We start from the raw sequence: 19,771 nt of genomic DNA on the forward strand, positions 1-19,771 counted from the left end.
ATTACATTCATATATATTCCCATGGATGAGATTACTTTAGGCATTGCCAATGCTTCCACTTTAAGAAGTCGCAGTGGACATTGTTCCCATGGTTACGAGGAGATAGTATTCATGGAGACAGCTGAATACAGCTGAAAACTATAAAAGGAGTAAGAAACCACAGTACCTGGAACTGGTCTTAACAGTCCCTTGTGCTCTAGTAGTTATCAGTTATCAGGATGCCAAAGATTTTGCATCTCATCATAAATAATGGGCCTAATTAAACATTTACATGGCTAATATGGTTTAATGAATTTTGTCAGGCTTTATCATCTATTTTCAAAGCTTTAAGATTTAAGATATGCTGAAGAACATGAACAGGATTTTAGAATAGCAAGGTGTGTGTGGGGGGGTGTTCTTCTAAATGGGTCAAGTGAAAGGAGAAGGATAAAAATGAACCATATTGTACAATGCATTTTGGAGGTGGCCCACATACTTTAAAATAGACTTTCCTTAACACTGCTTGCCCCCTCATTTTGTATAGCGAGCTTTATGAAGCGTGATAGCCTGCATTTTCTTCAGCTATGATAATCTAAAAGCTGTTAAACTTGTAATTTTGTCCCAGGTTAGGCCGTTTATTTATGGTATTAGTGTCAGCTGAAAATGTGTGTATTTGGGTTCATGGGTCAGTTATTCTAGTTAGGCACAAAATAATGCCTCAAAATAGTGCCTCTCAGCTATTGGCTGCTGACAAAACATTGACTATTATTTTCTTCTCTCATCCCCAACTCTGATCTCTCTCCACCCACTCTCAACCCCCCCTCTCTATTTTAAAGCTGCACTCCAACTCCTGAATTTTAACCCCACTTTTATCATTTTATCTCTTCTATTACATATGCAAGTTCACTGCCAGGCAGATTGTAAATCCTTAATGATAGCCCCTGAGGTGAAATGCCAAAACTACAGCGTTCAAGAATATTTCCACAGCACAGCAAGATGAAATTGGCCATCTCTGGGTGTTTGTTTTTAGTTGATGGAGTACTTTCAGCCTTCAAAATTAATCTGTTGGTCTTGACTGAGGTAGATAATTCTAAAGTCCTTAAGGAAGCACATATTTGGAAATTTCAGTATATTCACTTTTTTCTCTCCTGCCTGCTCACCCCACAGCTCCACAGCTGTAGACCAGTTTCAAGGCAGTTATTTTTGGATCAGCTTTGGATTTATGCTGTCATTTAAAACAGACAGCTGAGTGACATTAACTGTGAACACTGAAGGCAATGGACATCCTATAAGCTCTCAAGCCCCTGGAGTTTCTCTCTGATACATGCATTCTTGTAAATCTCAAGTGCTGGAGAGAGGCAGCATTCATCAGTACAATAAAGCTGACTCCCCTGACTCCTAGAGCTGAGAAAGCAAACTGAGACAGGAAGCATATGCAAATTTACTAATTAAAGCTGTGTGAATTCCAATAAATTAAGTGAATCTTCCTTACAATTTTGGATTGTTATGTGGTCTGCTTTTGAAGTATGAATAATTCTTTGTTTAGAAGGAAATGGAAAGAAAATGCAGGAAATTCTGGAGTCCCTTTTTTTTACCTAATATGCAGGGTGAATGCAGACTCAAGAGACTATATAGGTATTTTAAAAAGCACCAGTTCATATCCTCAACTTTAAGATTATCTAGGTTCAACACACTTTCTTTCCAACAGAATTTGAATGCACACCACCCACACAATATATTCTCCCTTCTAGGGTTCCTTATCTCTCTATCTTTCTCTTTCTCCTCTGTTTTCGAAATTGCATTTCAACCTGCGGTTCACAAATCAGGTACATGATTTCATGCATGATCCTGTTGTATATGATGCTTTTAATTCCCCTGCTGATTAAAACAACACAAGCAGCAGTAGTACCAACCACCCAACCCAGCAGTTTTTTTTAAAAAAATATTTTTTATTAACTGGCCAATCACATCAAATTAAATCACATCGCATAAATTCCAAATTACAAAGCCAAATTTTTAAATTTTGTTGGGGAACCCATACTTCAAGATCCAAAGGGGGATTCAGATCATCTTCTTCTTACTGCGTTAATGTCCAAATCAGTCCCAATCTGTCCAGACAAAGTTCATAATTCTATCCAGTCTTATCTTGGTGTTTCCACATCATATCTTGTTCATATAATTTCTCTTTTTCCTTTACGATCTCTTCAGTTAGTCTCCTTAAGCCGATAAGCAAATATAATAATCCTGTGTGGATTTCCCGTTCCTCCACTAAGTCCAGATGGTTTCCATATATTTCCTTCGTAGATAACATCACTCTTACCATCATAAATTTGGCATTGTCGCTCTTAAGTCCCACCGAAGAGTTGATCCACGATATGTAAACAACTCTATTTCTCTCTTTCTCCTCCCAGACCCAAGAGCTCCAACAATGCCTCCCAAAATGGCGACGGCATTTTTAACTGCGTCATTCCAAAACTCTTAGCTTTCCAGCTTCATCTTGAAACATTGCTTTGGATCGAAAGTTTATCTCCACACAGCCTTAAATCCACAGCTTAAGTCCTTAATTTCTGACTCATTAGGGGAGGGGATTCTTGTTAAATCACATGAAAAAAGGGAAGGCAGGTTTTCCCCCCTCCCCCCTCAGTCATTTGTCGTACCGTATCTTGACGTATCTTCTCATATTTTATTCTTGTCTTGTTATCAGAGATCTCTTCTGTCAGCAGTCTTTACTCCCCTTTTTCCTTGAAGCACGTGCAATTAATCTCGTCCAAATTGTTTCTTTTGAAGATCTTTGCAACTAGCGGCGTGAATCGGGGACGGCGTCAAGGAGTGCCGGAATCCCACAGGAGGGCTTTGTGCCTAGTGCCCCCACCCCCACAAATTTGGGGGTGGTATAGGGCACAGCAGGCAAGGGCCGTCCCCCCCAATCCGGGGGGGGGGGGGTAAGGAGGCTAATTACCCCCATCATAGCCTCCAAATTACCTCGTGTGGGTCGGAGAGATGTTATTGTCAGCCATCTTCCGATGCACCACCTAGTGGCCCCCCAACCCAGCAGTTAACACAATGTAGGCTATTATTATTATTATTATTATTATTATTATTATTAGGTTGTTGTTGTTGTTTATTGAATTTATATACCGCCCTATACCTCGGGGAGTTTCAAGGTGGTTCACAGAATAAAATCAAGATATAAAACCATAAAATATCTAATAAAAATAAAAATAAAAACCCAATAGCTCCCCCAAAACAACAACAAAAAAATACATTTTAAAGGGCATACGGTGTAAATCGGATCAACCAAAGGCCTGGTTATAAAGGAACGTTTTTACCTGGCGCCTAAAGGACAGCCAGCTTTATAAGTTACAGTGAAGTGATTGTGCTATTTATTTCAGCTTCTGAGTGGATGACTAAGCAAAGTTAATGTATGACAGGTGCTCCTTGAGCCCAGGTCTTCTTTAGCTTAGTATCTTAGAGGGATGGCTGCCCTTGAATAGAGGTGAGGACATACATAACTATAGTTCCTTTTTTTTTAGCTAAGAGCTGTGAGTAAGCATCCTTTCAAACAAGAGCTATTTGGTCTGTGCAATCTTTCTTATGGCTGGGAGCATGCTTATCTGATGCCACTATTGCTGTAAGCTGAGGAGAGCTATCCTCTTGTAAATAAGTCACTCCAGGTTGTACTTCATCAAATGAGAAGGACGAAGCTGAGCTCTGAGCTAACCTTAACCTTAGCGTTCATCAGATAGCTCTTAATAAATAGACTCCTCTAAACGTAAGTGGAAACATATTTTTGAGTTCTGCTAATTTCCTGAATTGACTTTATTTCAACTCTCTAGTCACAACTGACTTGAACAAGATCCTCCTTCCATTACTGGGTCTGAAGAGGTGTCTGGATTTGGGGGGATGCTCCAGATCCCATTCCTATTGGTTAAAATTCTCAGCAGCCAACCAAGAGCAAAGGTGGCGGAATGTCAAGTAGGGAGGAGGGACTGTGGTGGAGAAAGAGAGACAAGAGCATCTACAGAAAAGGATGCTGATCCTTGAAGGTGGAAGGCAGCTCAGAGTAATATTCTATACCTAACCTCTTTTGTTTGACTGCCATTGTTATGTGCAAAGCGAACCTCTGACAGTACCGAGGCGATCAAATTATATTTGCATATGATAGGGATCTGTTATTTGTTTATGTCTATAGCAACTTACCGGTGCTAAGTAAATATTACATTATTGTGGTAGTACTGCCAATTGCCCGAATTATCTGGCAAAATTCATTGTTAGATTTTTTCACTTGAAGCTTGCAAAACCAGAACACACTTTTAGCCAAATATGCTCAAATTCGGGGACATGGCTTTTGGGCTGAACATTTCGTTTCCCCTCCCTTGCTCAGATTTTTCAGTGAATTACTGGGCAGTGGCAAAAATCTGTTTTTGTCAATGATTGTGGATTGCACGCTTAATCAGAGTACCAAAGTGTAAAAAAACAACTGTCTCCAGCAATGCACAGTGGTTTTTAACTGCCAAGCATCGGTTTCTCATATGTTGTTCACTACACTTGAGGAAGCTTCAGTGATATCATTGGTTAGAATAAACTACTCTTTAAGCAAGAGAGCTTCCAGAAAACCTGTTTGAGCATTCATCATGATTAATTTGCAGGCAGGTTAAGAGCACAGCGTTTTCCCCAACACATCCCATTTCTCTAAAAGTCCCATTTAGTGGGCAAGTGGGTGTGTTATGCAAGCCTCCCCATCAACTGTTGGTTTCTATTTCCCTCACTGTGCAGCAAAATGCTTGTCACAAGACAATTGTTTACATTCCACAGTCAGAGTTACTGTTGGATTCCCACGGGAATGGGAGACTGGATGTGACGTACACTGGTTTCCTGTTTTTCAGTGTTCTCTCGGTGTTCTTTGTTTCCGAGGGGAGTTGCTTCTCTGCTCTCACAGAGGCAGGATGCATGTTTGTATGCTCTCAGCATGGCTTGTAAATAAAGTTAGCATGTAGCACATTTACCTGCTTATCCTTTCGTTCTGCGGACTGGACGTTATCTGCTCTGCTGGGCTCAAAGCAAGATGAGCCGTAGCGTCAGCTCCAGATGGGCCGGAGCTGGCCAAACAAACTGACATCAACTACACTCATATAACTTGAATTTGCTTGTATGTGACTGAATCTCACTTGGAAAATAGCAGGAATCTGGAAGCACTCTAAGCTAGGAGTGACTTTGCATATGTAGGAGCAAAATTTATCAGATTTCATTCCATGGTACATACTGTGGCTGTTAAGTATAATTGTTTACTTGACACTGAAATGGAGGATGCCTGAATGTGTATTACTGAAGACCCAGCCCAGAAGATCCACCAAGCCTGGAACATCTCTTCTGTTGAGAAAATCTGGAAAGCAGCGGTATAATTCGCTCAGGGGCAAACGAAGGCGTCGTGACACCCGGGGCAGGGTGTTGCTATGTAGGGTGCATGTGCGGCATCACTACGTATGACGCATGTGCCATATGTAGAAATGCGGCACATGCACTGTACATAGCAGTTTGCTGGTGCTGGCACTCCAGCGCCGTATGTACGGTGCCGGGATCCTCGGCTCGTGGCTGCAGCCGCAAATGGAGGATCGTTTACATGCAGCTGGAGCGGTGACAGAGGGATCCCACCAGCATCCGTACGGCGCTGGAGCAGCACCACCAGCAAATCACTATTTACACCGCATGTGCGATGTCATTACATACATGCGTGCGACGCTGCACATGCGCTGTACATAGCGGTTTGCCGGCGCCACCGCTCCAGCGCCATACGGATGATGCCGGGATCCTCTGCTGTAGTGGCGACGGAGGGATCCCACCGTACAAAGCTCAAGCGGCGCTGGCAACAAACCGCTATGTACAGCACATGTGCAGCGGTGTTATGTACAGCACATGTGTGCGACGCCGCACGTGCACTGTACATAGCGATTTGCCGCCAGCACCGGGATCCTCTGCTCACGGCTGCAGCTGCACACAGAGGATCCTCCACATGTGGCTACGGCGGTGTGATGGCCGCTCGCACCGCCGTGGGGTGCCTTCTTGTCACCCTCCCCAGACATGGCACCAGGGGCACACACCCCGCCCCCCCGTTGTGACGCCACTGCACCCGCTTCATATGGAAAGCAAAATTTTGTTGGGAATGTGTGATTTTTCATGGGACTATATTGAAAGCCAAGAATAGGACTTTGAGCTCTAACTGAGGTGATAATTAAATGTAGAAAATTTTCTGCTCTAACATTGTCTTTTGAACATGTGATAAAGGTATTGAATTGCAAATCGTCATCTTGGAAAACTGGAAAATTGGTGGCTGAAGTCTTTGTTCTCAGTGAGTGAATACAGCTCCAATCAAAAAGCTCCAATCAAAAAGACTGTGAGGAGAGACAGAGCCCTGTTTTATATCTGTTTGGAGTATTTAATATGTTATAAGAAGCTGAACCTGTGCTGTATTTGCAAATGCTCTTATGGATATTTTGGATGTATCATGTTTCGTTCTCTTGAAAAAAGTTCTGTAAGTAAAGCTGTAATTAAATTTATGGGCCTTGACAATGTTTTATTTACATCCAGTCACTTCAACCGACACAATATTAATATTTGCAATAGTTGCTGCCACCAGCGTCTTATTGCCTCTTGGTTATGGATTCCTAGGATAATGTAGATTATGTTGCTTTCAGGGAGAAATGTCATTTTTGGCAAAATTCTTGCTATTCCTCCCTGGTTCCTTCTTCTCTGTCCTTAAAGCAGTAAAATGAAATACAGTCCTGGGAGGGGGAGACATGCTATATACTAAGCAATGTCATGTGAAAATCCTCCTAGGGTTACTATATATTTTGTATTGTTTCATGTAAGCTGCCTGGCCTGGCGGGGGTTGGGTAGTGAGCCCTCTAGACTGAAAGGCAGGCAAGAAATCAAACAAATAAATGGAATACAATATACCTGCCAAACAAAACTGACAACACAGTTGTGCAGTTCAAAAGTGCCTGGTTTCAAAAGGGGTTCTTTCCCACGAAGTGATCTAGAAATGGTTTGGGCAGCACATTAAGGAATAGCTTGTATGGAGTATGAACTCTCTTCACATGTGAACCCTACACAGATATAAGCCAGTGACTCAGCTCTTGAGACAGGGCAATCCGTTTGCCTTCTTTGTTTTTTAATGCATCGGAAGAGCAAGACATGGGCAAGGAAAATAATGACAATTTTGAAAAGTGTCCAGAGCACAGCAGCCAATTCATTTCTTCACCTGTAGTCCATTAATAGTTATGCTACATCTGGGTAAAATGTCAAGCAAGCTGTCCAAAAACATCTGGATGTTATGGTATCTAACAAATCTAATAGCCACAGCTAATGAGCCTAAAGATGGGGAAGCATTAGGTAGTTATCATTCCAGCTTTCACCGATGAATATAAATAGGGTTTCTGTGATCTTTTGTCCTAGTAAATGTAATCAAGCTTATTGAACTGGTGAATTGCATTAACCATTTTGACACTGCCTCCATATAAAGCTAACATTGCGCCCTTGTTCTGTACTTCAAAATGATAGTATTTTAAAAAGTTCCTGATAGATGTTTGTTCACACTGCATCTCTAAATACAAAATCATGGCATGTTATCAGGAAGGCCATTGTTTAGTATTGTTAGATGTTGGATAAAATATATAAAACAGGCACAGCCCTTGCCAATTCAGCTTACGGTATACTCCTGCGTGCCTAAACAAACAAACAAACAAACCGTACCAAATAATAATAATAGTGAAACATGAATGGGAAAACACAGCCATTTATTTATTTATTTATTACTTAACAAGATGTGTATATTGCTTAATAATAAAAAACTATGTGGTTAATGTAAAATGGTACTATGTGAAATGTTGTGCATTAAATACTGCAGATTGGCCCACAGAGGCCAGAAGCCAAACCTCTGAACTTTGAAATGAACAGAATGTCCAAGTGTCCAAGAAAAATCTAAATAAACACATTTTTCCTAATATTTCATCTCCATGTTGTTCATTCTAACAATCCACAAAGTAGCTCCATCTCTCTGTTTAAATGGTATTTCATTTTATACCTTCTCTCTTCTGATTTGTGTCTGCCAGTTTGTCCAATAGTGCCAGTTCAACACATTTAATTAGCCATTCCCAAACAGATGGTAAGTTCTGGCCCTTCCAGTTTCTGGACCAGGCAATTTTAGCAGCCATTAAAAAGATAAGAGACTAGAGATGTTAATCTTTCCTTTGTTTTGTTTCTGACGACATTAAACAGAATCAACAAAACAGTAGAATTTACAACAGTGCCTATTATATCTGAGATGCATTGTAAAATTGTTGCGTGCTGAGGTCCCCCAAAACACCCCTACCCCAATAACTCACACATCACACATAATTTTGTTTAAGGTTTTTGGCATAATTTTGGCCACAACTTTATTATCATACAAATTGTGAGTGGTTGCTTAGGCATTGGTTATGACTAGCTATCCCCCCCCCCCCCCCGCCTTGGGGGATAGCACTGACTCCCGGATTCCAGCGAGAGTCAGTGTGGAGGAACAAGATCAGGGACAACTGGAGCTGTGACACAGACCCTCAGTTACATCCCCACATGCTCCTTGGAGCTTACGCGGCCCGCACCCGATTCCAGGGGTTTGGACGAAGGGATGGTAAGCCCCAGAATTCCTTTAACGGAATTCCCGTGCAGCAGCAGCATTGGAGGGGCAGGCACAGCCAATCCATACCCCTCCACCAACCAATTTAACCAATGCCTAACCGCCAACCTTACAAGTTGTGACGATTTGCTATGCAGTAGGCAAAACCCAATTGGCACACGCTAATCAGCCAAAAGGAAAAATTCCTACCAGGCCCCCGCACCAATGCGAACGACCCCATGACAGGCATAGCAAGGTCAAAGCGGAAGCCCAATCAAGGGAGGGCGGGCGGGTGATCCGGTGTCCACAGCGAAAGAGAAAGGAACTTGCTGTGAACCTTGCTTAAATAACCTCTGGTCCCACCCCTAAATTGGCAACATCAAATTTACCCCAGTAACACCAGCCACCAATCTGATCCAAGTCCCTTGAATCAACCTGGCTGGCAACCGTGGGTGTTTTGTATGGCCCCATCCGCAACACGTGCTCTCTTTTTAATGAGAACACGCTTTCTCCAATAATTTGTAGCAGGCAGACATTCCCACCACATGTGAAGATGTACCTAGCCTGCCTGACACTTCCAACACTGAAATATTAAACCCTGTAGATTCTGTTTAATCTTGCCAGCGTTAACTACTACATTGGAAACAATTTATACATTTCTTTTATAGACAGGCTCAATGACAACTTGTCCACCTGGTTCCACACCAATCTCCAAAGTTGCTCCATCATATCCCAGCCTCCTTCCACATCTGGTTCTAGACATAATTCCCTTCTGTCTCTGACCTTTGGAGGGTTTGTAAGTAAATCATTTTAACAGCTTATATTTCCATGAATTACTTTTGTGATTTTAAATCTCTGCTGGGGTTCTCCCACCAAAAAGTACTTGCCTCCAACCTGGATCTTGGCATCCAGGGAATTCTCTTTTTATATCTATTTTTTCCCTCGCCACCAATGAGGGCAACCTTGTTTTGTGCTCCTCCTTAGTAGTGATTCACAAGTCATTGGACCATTTACCAATATTTTTGCTGTGAGGTTCCTGTAAAGATAAATACTTTCAAGTCCAATTGATTTCAGTGGAAGAGAATTGAGTCTATGCTTATTGTGGCCCAGAATTAAGCACAACAGTCCCACTTAAAAGTGTTTGTTTTGATTGTGCCCTGAGTATTTAAAGTATGGTGTCAGTGCCAATGGTTTTCTACATTCTCATGCCTGTGCCTACATGCATAGAATATGAAACGCCCTCAGGAAAAGGGTTTTCTTTTAACTAATCTTCACGTCCCTTCCAACCTTTTGGTGCTTTGATTCCATGCTTCTTTGGGCAGTTGTTAGTAGGAATATTAATCTCATCACAAATATAAAAACTGAATATTATTTCATTATGTTCATATTATTCATGAGAAGCAGTCTCTTTGTTTAATGTAATAGAATGGGCAAAACCAGTTCTCCATTTTCACAAGGAAGAAAGTTTGATCCTGACCTCCTTCCTTTGCACTTGCAGAATTAATTTTCCACGCTTCTCACTGAATCAATTTGGCTATGCTCTCTGAAACCTTTAGAATACAACTATCAATGCTGACTAGATTCTCCAGACCTTCCAAGATAATTGCTTATACCAGCATGCATCACAGCCAGATTAAAAAAAAAAAAATGCTACCCATTTTGTCCCGTCTTCTGATCTGTAATTTTACTTTTCACTTCCACCTCGATGGTTTAATTTTCTCAGATTGTGGCCCTGGCACCTCTATTCATTGCTTAAGCACTCTTGTGAACTCTCTTTCCCCCCTCATAAATATGATGAGATGCTTTTTGTTTCTTCATCTTTAGCATGCCTCATCTTTGGACAGTTATGTAAGGACGTTGGTGCAAAATGGGAAAAGAGAACAGGTCAAAGAAAGTAGCTGCCTTGCTTTCCTTCCACAAAGGAAGCAGAGAGCAAAAGAATCAACTGTATTGAGTATCACACCAAAGAAGGTGCATTGTTTTTCATACCGCATATGTCATTTCAGATATTGAACTATACGTATAAAGGAGATGAAAGGGTTGTTCTGCTGCATAAGCAGATAAAAAAGACAACCATTTTGTTTGGACCCTTGGAATCAAGTAACTTCTTTAGGGAGATAAACATTCCTTAAGTCCTCTCAGCTGTGAAAATGGCAATCAGTTTGAAACGTTTTTGAGGTGTTATCATTGGGAGAAGATCTTAGAAACAGGACCTTATTCAGAAGCCTATCTGCTGTCAGCTGCTCTTCAATGTGATCGAAATTAGTTTTGTGCAACTACTCTATTCCAAACTTTAAAATGGAAAGCGTAATGTTGGTGGTCAACAAAAGAGGTTGGAAGACTCTCTCAAGGCAAATCTTTAAAAAATGGAATATAATCACCGACAACTGGGAAACACTGGCCTGTGAGCGCTCCAACTGGAGAACAGCCTTTACCAAAGGTGTCATGGGCTTTGAAGACACTTGAACTCAGGACGAAAGGGAGAAATGTGCTAAGAGGAAGGCATGCTTGGCAAACCCTCACTATGATCAACTCACGCCTAGAAACCCATGTCCCCACTGTGGAAGGACGTGTGGATCCAGAATTGGCCTCCACAGTCATTTATGGACTCGCTGCTACAATCCTGTTTTGGAAGACAATCTCACTCAGCTACGAGGGATCGCCAAAGAAGAAAGATATGGTTCTTCGTAAGCCTTGCTAAAATGACACTTTGCAGTTGTAATTATGTTTTGTCGACTTTATCATAAACATCTCGTTAATATATTGCTACCCAGTCCTGTGCCTTTCAACACTTTTTCATGGCTAATATTACACAGACTAAAGCATAAAATATGGCAGGAGTGTAAAGGAGGAGCCAAGTCCTGATGATGCTGTGGTGTGCGTGACAGACTATGGCCCACCCCACACTACTAATAAGAGGAGCTCGACACCAGCTGCATTGCAGACTCCTTATGTTCAGCACCACTATGGAACGGTTCCACTTACTAGAAGCAGTGATTGGCTGCCCCTGCACTGAGAAGTCATGACATTCCACTCTCTTCTCTCTGCCATGCACTGAGCTATCATTGGAACAGAATGCAATTCACTGCCCCCCCCCCCAAACCTGCCACTTGGGGTAGGTGTAGCTTCCCCTCTTGCACCTCCACCCTTCATCCAGACCTGCTGTCTGCAACTAAAGCTAAATTGGTGTGACTGAATTTGCTGGTGCATATTTAAAAGCACATTCCATATTTGCCCAGCTCTTGAAGGGACACCAAATCCTGTCAGATTTGCCAAAGAATAAAAGCAATGGCTAGAATACACGTATACTAGTGTATTCTATGTAGAATACACATGGATACTAAAAAGTAGCTTATCATTCCTCTGTGAATCCCATGAGCTTCAGTTATATTAAATTTTCTTAATGAAGTTAATTTCTATGGCATCATTTTATTGTTCTTTATTATTTTTTAAAGAATAAATAAATAAATAAATAATGGTATAGCTCTCCGTCTGTGGCACTCGCCACATCTCTGGAGAAATCTGGCCTTAACATCATACTATTATTCTCAACAGAAAACTTAAGCACTTCTGGCAATTTTTGCGATGTAAACTGTCAGTCATGCTACTAAGGCTATGAGAACCTCGAGGCTGAAAACTTAACCTCTATGACCCATGTAGTCTAAACCCATCAGTGATAGTCATAAACACTTTCTTCAAGTCATAGGTTCTGTCATTTATAATTACTTTTCTTCTGGATTTTGTTTCAGGCTTTTTGACTTTATCCAATCCTGAGCTGTATTGCCACAACCAGATTTGCATCAGCATCTATTGTTAGGCTTTTATCATGCATACTCTAAAAATGTAAATACAAGCATTTTGCAAGAGAGAATGTACCCTGTACAGTACATGCTTGCTGGTGTTCTTGGGGGAGTCCATCAGTAGCAGCCACTATCTGAATAAAACCTTCCAGCTCAATTTACCCTATGTTCTTACACAAGAACTCTGCTGCATTTGCTTAACTCATGCAAGTGCTACACAACAGAAAAGTACAGAAAGAATTATTATCAAGTTGTAGAATGGAAAGGACTTAACCTTTAACCTTTATGGAGTTTTCTTCTGCCCTCCAGTCATTTCAAAGAGTTGTTGTGAGGCAAGCAGCTGGTTGAGAAAATGAGTATCAGGGAGATCTCCTGGAAAGGTCCTCTTGAAATCAATAGCGGGTTCCTTGGGGACAAAATGTGCTGTCGAGGAGTAATATAGAACACATACTGGGAGACATCCTTACTGAAAGTGCTCCTTGTAGATTGTACCCATGTGGTTTCCGTCTCACCTAGAGTTTCCAGTCACCCACAAAGAAGTTACAGATTGCATATTACGCAGCATCAGGTTTCTGAATGTCCCATTAGCACTCTCTGTTTATCAAGTTAACACTGTAGGCGGTTCTGAAGAGCTATAAATTGGCAGAAGCACAGAGAAGTCACGCACATCTATTTGCACTTTTCTGCCTTACTTTTTTCAGGAAATTGATCTGAGATGTTTCTACATCTCTGTGTGTTTCGTCAAATCCTTGTCTTATTTTTGGCTGTCCATCAGCTATAAGGTGTGCAGACATTTCAGTACGGCAAGGTTCTTCAGATTGCAGCACAAGTTAAATGACTGGGTTATGATGACAGCAAAATGGCCTTTAAATTCCAAAGCTTTTCAAAGGATGCTCTCCTACTATATAATTAAAGGAACTACATATTTTTTTGGGGTGGGGGGTCATTATGAGGACATTCCATTTGAATACCCAATGGAAGTCCAATGTTAATTCCTTCTTTTCAAGAAAACCCTTACCATAGTTTTCAGCATCCACATTAACATGACGCTGTTCAATGGCGCAGTGTCATCTTTAGATGTTTAAATTATAGTAATTGCAACACTGTCTCGTGGCTTTGTACTCTTTGATCATATTTTATATGCATGTTGCCTGCATAGCATCGAATGTGCTTAGAACATTTAAAAATCACATTTTTAAGGTGAGAACATACATAACATTTTAATTATGTCACTGGTTGGCAATTACCATTTTTTATAAGTGCTTTTGTTAACTCTTGCATATGGATAATGTGTCTGCGTTTCCATTATGTTCACTTTCATCCTAGCCAAAGGCTTTCCTGCCTTTCCTGAAATGTAAGAAATTCATTTGCATTTCTAATCAACCCCGCTGAATTCTTTTAATGGCCAATACAACTTTTAGATAGACGATAAAATCTCATGTAAATATTTTCACATCCTGGCCCCTGAAGTTAATTGCATTTTTGTAAAGTCTCATTAATGATAGCTCCTAGACCTCTGGAGATATTAGAATGAGAGAGAGAGAGAAGTAGAAAGAAAGAGAAGTGAAGATCATGCTCTTTGGTGTTCCTAACATCAATGCATTAGGCATCATGTTTGCATTGGACACTATGTGCATCCAAATTGCATGTGCAGTCAACATGATAAATTCATATTGTGGTGTTCCAATCAGGGGTGGAGGAAGGGGATGCGGTGGGGGTGGGTTGCCCCGGGTGTCACCACTGAGGGGGTGTGTGTGACAAAATGCCGGGTGGCACTCACCACGGGGCCTGCAGCACATCCGAGCCACACGTCTCTCCTGGGAGTGACGCGGTGGCTTGGGCGCCTGCAGGTTCCGTGCTGCCCCAAACGGTCCTCCCGCCACCTCCCCCTCAGCTGTAGGGCGACTGAGTGGGAGGAGGCAGGCAGGCTCCTCGGAAGCCCCTCAGAGCATCCTGCCCCGGCTTGCCCTGTTCCCCATCTGGCTTGCTCCACCGTTGGTTCAGATGGCAATCTGAGCCTACTATCACAAGGAGTCTAGCCTCCTATGCAAACACCCAACATATGGACACATTTTCAAGTCTCCATATGTAGAATACCAACATCTGCATGGGATGTCTGGGTTATATTTTATAGCTAAGATTGTGTATAGCCACACACTATGGCCAGGGTCACTGGAGTGTGAGTGGAGGAAAAAAACCCAGCCTTGCACATTTCTCCATGCATATAGCATATACCTAACTTATATTAATTGGCTAGCTGTTCTGCAGCTGAGTAGGTGGAAAGGGAATAGAAAGTGAGGTGCTTTCATTTGGCCTGTCTGTCCTGACTGTCACCAGACTCGTTCCCACTTCATTGGTGGACAGCCATATTGCAGCTTGAAAGGAAGAAAGGTCTTCCATGGGCCTGCCTGGCCAAATGGCCAGCCAGATTTCCCACTTTTGACCCCATTAACTGCAGGAAAGGGGAGTAAAACTCTGTTCATTGGGCTGCACTGACCCCTTAGCATTTTATATTTCTTTCAGTACTCATTTTGAAGTTTTCTGTTGAAATGTGGGGAAAATACTTTTCATAGTAGCTGGGATAGCTCAGTTGGGAGAGCACAAGACATTTAATCTCAGAGTCACGAGTTCAAGCTCCATGTTAGGCAAAAGATTCCTGCATTGCAGGGCGTTAACCCTCATGGTCTCTTCCAGCCCTACAATTCTATGATTCTATGTCCATGATAAGCTGTGCAAAATAAGCTTCAGGTTTATGCCAGATGCAGCTTTCCTTGCCCATTATTCTTGTTCTAAAATTGGTGTTCACACGGAAAAGCCATTTCAGCAGGCAGAACAGGATTTCTGTATCTCAGTCCATGCATTTGACAATTATCTGTATTCTATTAGTATTATTATTTGCTTTATGAGGCAGAAGAATGTAAAGGAATAGGCAAGTAGCAACATTCACATAATAGGTAAGCACTGCAATAACATGTCATATAGAGATTGACTTCGATCTTGCCTGACCTTTAAGAAACTGATATAATGGGTAATGGTTTTTAAAGTGCAATACTATAACCACTTAATACTGGTTACAGTCAAGTCCCTCCAAGACACAGAAACCATTACTACCCTCATTTTGGTATGCTTCTGGAATTTCCCTTATCCCCCTTTTCTGCACATAGTCTGATGTCCGAAATTAAATGGTTGTTGTTCCAGTGTGGAATCAATACTTTAGTAATCCTCCATTGCTCTGTGTGTCCCCCCCCCCCAAAAAAAAACCCTGAACTGTGTACAGACTATAGAAATTGTGTTTGCATAGTTTACCACAATGTTTACTCCTGGAGCTCCTTCCTGCCTTTCCACCTTCTATATTACCGATGTGTATATACACATTGATGAACACTGCTAAAAAGAGTCTTTATATGATTGTGATTATTTAGCAATGTGTGGTCACAATTGTGGACATTGATAAACTGCCCACAAAAAATATGCAGGGCCATATTAAGGTTGATGGAAACCTGTAGCACAAGGTACATGTGGACTTGGATAAAAGAGAGGCAAACCTATGTGTTGGCAAAGATCACTCACTGGCTTCCTGTTGCAAGTAATGCCTGGTGTACTGTAATCATGTGCCCATATGTCTGAGGAATGGAGCCAGGAATTGAATGAAGAGGGCTCCATTGAGCCTTATGCAGAGCTCATCCTCTCCTGAGCATACAGTTCTGTCAGGAGTGGGGGCAGGGGTTAAGTTTTGTCCTAGTATTGAAACCTGGATATGAGGGAGGCCTAAGTTCGTTGACCCAATTTATAGCATAAAACATGCTCTGTAGTAAACCTCAGTCAAGTAGTTCTATGTAGTTTCAGGGACTACATGTAGTTTCATGTAGTTTAAAGGGAGTCTTTCACTCGCTGCGAATTCTTCATTCATGTAGACAATTGGCTGGGGGTTCACATTCAAATGGAGCTGTGCCATTGGTTAGCACAAAAGCCTGCTTGGTAAAAGAGCTCCACACAGCTCAGACACTGCACAAAACTCTGATAGTATGGCTTGTCTAAAATACTGTTTAAAGGTAAAGGGACCCCTGACCATTAGGTCCAGTCGTGACCGACTCTGGGGTTGCGGCGCTCATCTCGCTTTATTGGCTGAGGGACCCGGTTGATAGCTTCCGGGCCAGCATGTGGCCAGCATGACTAAGCCGCTTCTGGCGAACCAGAACAGTGCACGGAAATGCCGTTTACCTTCCCGCCGGAGCGGTACCTATTTATCTACTTGCACTTTGACGTGCTTTCGAACTGCTAGGTTGGAAGGAGCAGGGACCGAGCAACGGGAGCTCACCCCATTGCGGGGATTAGATCCGCCAACCTTCTGATCGGCAAGTCCTAGGCTCTGTGGTTTAACCCACAGCACCACCCGCGTCCCTAAAATACTATTTAAAGGTTTGCAATATTTTTAAAATATGTAGGTTTATGAAATATGCTTTTTATACATAAGTCTCCAATCTCATAAAGCTCCAGTGTAAAAACAACAACACTGTAATGGCTTCTTGATAGTGATGAATTGTGCAGAAACGCTAAGAAGGGCACTGAAACATCTTCAGCATTCCTATTGTACAGGCTTTCTATTTGAATACCGGATGAATTTATTGATTGTAAGCAAATAAATAAGCTTCTTTTATGTTAATATTTAATTATGTTAGTGCTTGAAAACCAGCAACCCGGGGGGAGGGTGAGATAATTCCATAGAAGATGCAAATGTGCCCTTAGATATGTTTGCAGTATTCTGAATTGCTTGATGGATAAAGAGCATTTAAGGGATGACGTTAAAAAAAAATCCTTGATATTCAAATGCTGCATACAGAAAGCTACAGACAACAAATCGTATGCAGAGATTAGACTGAGTCCAAGCTGCAGCTGAACTTTTTACATGAAAATGTGTTTTCAGAATGATACAGGAAACCAGGAAAGAAAAGGAGAGCAGCAATTTGCATCTTCCACTAAGGGATTCACGGTCTTTGTAGCACAGAGTTCAATGGCTTTGCTACAACCCATTTCCATTTGGTGATCTTTGGGCAGACTATGGCAGTGCACATGCTGTGTGTAATAAGGCTGTGAGACATAAATAAAAACTTGCTTTTTAGATTTATCATACATTGATGTTTTCCAAAAACATATAGCAAAATAGGCAGGATTCAATAATAATAATAATAAATAGTACACCTAATGTAATTTGAAATCTTAGGACATTTAACTATTGCTGTTTTGCAGGTGTGGTTCAGTTATATACTGCACAATTAAAGTGGATTTGTTTATTTTGAGCAACAACCCTACTTTCAAAAAAAAAAAAGAGGGGGTAAACAAACATACTCTTGCAGTAAGGAAGGTGATAGGGCAATGCAATGGACTGTTCTGAATTATAAACCCGCGCTCACGGTTATTCCCTTTAATGCCTGGTGTTATAGCACCTAGTGCTGAGGAGCTTTATAAATACAATAACCATCCACAGATAATATTCTTTGCCAGAATTGCTTCAGCAAAGAGTCATTCTACAACCCTGAAGTAGTGAGGGATTAGTAAATTCCTGTTGGCTGCCCTCTTACCTATTAAAACACTCCCAACTCTCAAAACAAAGCAACCAGCCAGCTGTTTTGCTTGTGGTAGGATGGGGGGTTCCTGCTTAGCCAAAAACTTCCCAGGAATTTCAATAGAAATTAAAAGAATGTTGATTAAACAAACAACATTTCTCAGCAGGCCTTCCCATTTCTCTAGGTTGCCATAGAGTTACGGTATGTCTACTGTGAGATATGAAGTGAATAGCGATGGCTGCATAAGCAAACTATTTTAGGAATTTCAAAGGAAACTAAGGGTGTTTTGATAAAACAAATAGCACCTCTCAGGGACATTCACACATCCCCAAGGGTAGTGTCAAGCCCTACCCAGAGTCTGGTTTAAGTCCTTATTTATTTATTTTTTATTTATAAAATTTCTAGGTGATAGATTTATAAATAATTCTCTCTCTTTTTTGAAGCACATAGATGTGAAGAATGCAGCAGTCCCTTCCAAAGAGGGAAAAACAAAGAACTGAAACATATCCTTTAATTGTCTGTTTACCACAGACACTGGGCAATGCAGCCTTGCCACAATGCAACTATCCCTCCATGCTCGCAGTGCCTTAATATTGCAACCTGGTCAGATTAAAAATGCTGCTATAGAGGCATCATGTTGCACATAACTTGCTTCCAAGTTGTAAAGGCCTCATCCTGCCATGCTCAGGACCACTTTACCTGAAAGCCCACATGTACGCTCACTTACATCACCTGGGGTCTACTTGTCCCATCGCTCCCTGCAGAATATCATAGAGCAGTGACCTGAAAAGGAGAATTTTCTGCTGTTAGTCTCTATGCTGCAGAATGCCCTTCCCTCTGTGAAGCCTTCAGTTGCTTCAGATATCTTGAAAAGACTTAAATTGCTGTCCAGGCTTTCCCTGACCCATAAGGTTGAGCCCTGTTTTATGCATTTGAATCTCCTCATTCCAGTTGATCTGATTTTATACTGCTGCTTTATTGGCTTTATTGTAATAATATTCTTTCTAAAAGATATTGTTTCTAAAAAGATATTGTATGCAAAAATATTTTGCCTTGATAAATGTTTTCTGTGGTTTTTGCCCTCCTAGGTGTATGACATCATACTGGGTTCATAAAGAAAGGGTTAACTTATTGTAAAATGACTAACCAATGGGAACCCAGGGGGCAGAGTTAACAGCGTATAAGGTTTAAGCACAGGGGTTTTGGGAGGAATTAGAGTTAGAGTTAGGGTAGTTGAGAAGACAGTCTGGAGTTAGAAGAGACAGAGAAGATAAGACTGTGGGTTGGGCTAGTCTGATGTCAGAGAGTGAGAGAATTTGTTAAGAGGAGTCAGTCAAACAGTTGAGATAATTAGTCAAAAAGTATTAGGAAGGTATAGGCCGGTAAAGAAACTAAAATTAAGATACTGACAGGAATATTATCTGAGAAATCATAAACTTGTTAATATTTATAAAATAAACTTGTTTATTTGGTTCACTTTTAACAACTGTCTGGACTCAGTGTTTTACCTGAGGGTAATGGGTTGGTGGCAGTGGGGAAGCAAGCACAGTGGTGGCAGAAGGATCAATAGACCGTTAAACGTCCGGGGACCCTGTGTGATCGCCACACTTTCAAATAAATAACACCTACAATCGGATTCCTGTAAGGTGGGTCATGACCCCACAAACCCCACTGTATGAAGGCACCTACTACATGATCTTGCCTTGTAGGAAGCCCATTACAGACAATACAATGCTGCCTTATCAGACAGTTGGTCTGTTTAGCTCAGTATTGTCCAC

Source organism: Podarcis gaigeae (genome assembly GCF_964106915.1).
Source record: "Podarcis gaigeae genome assembly, chromosome: 10".
Classification (NCBI taxonomy): domain Eukaryota; kingdom Metazoa; phylum Chordata; class Lepidosauria; order Squamata; family Lacertidae; genus Podarcis; species Podarcis gaigeae.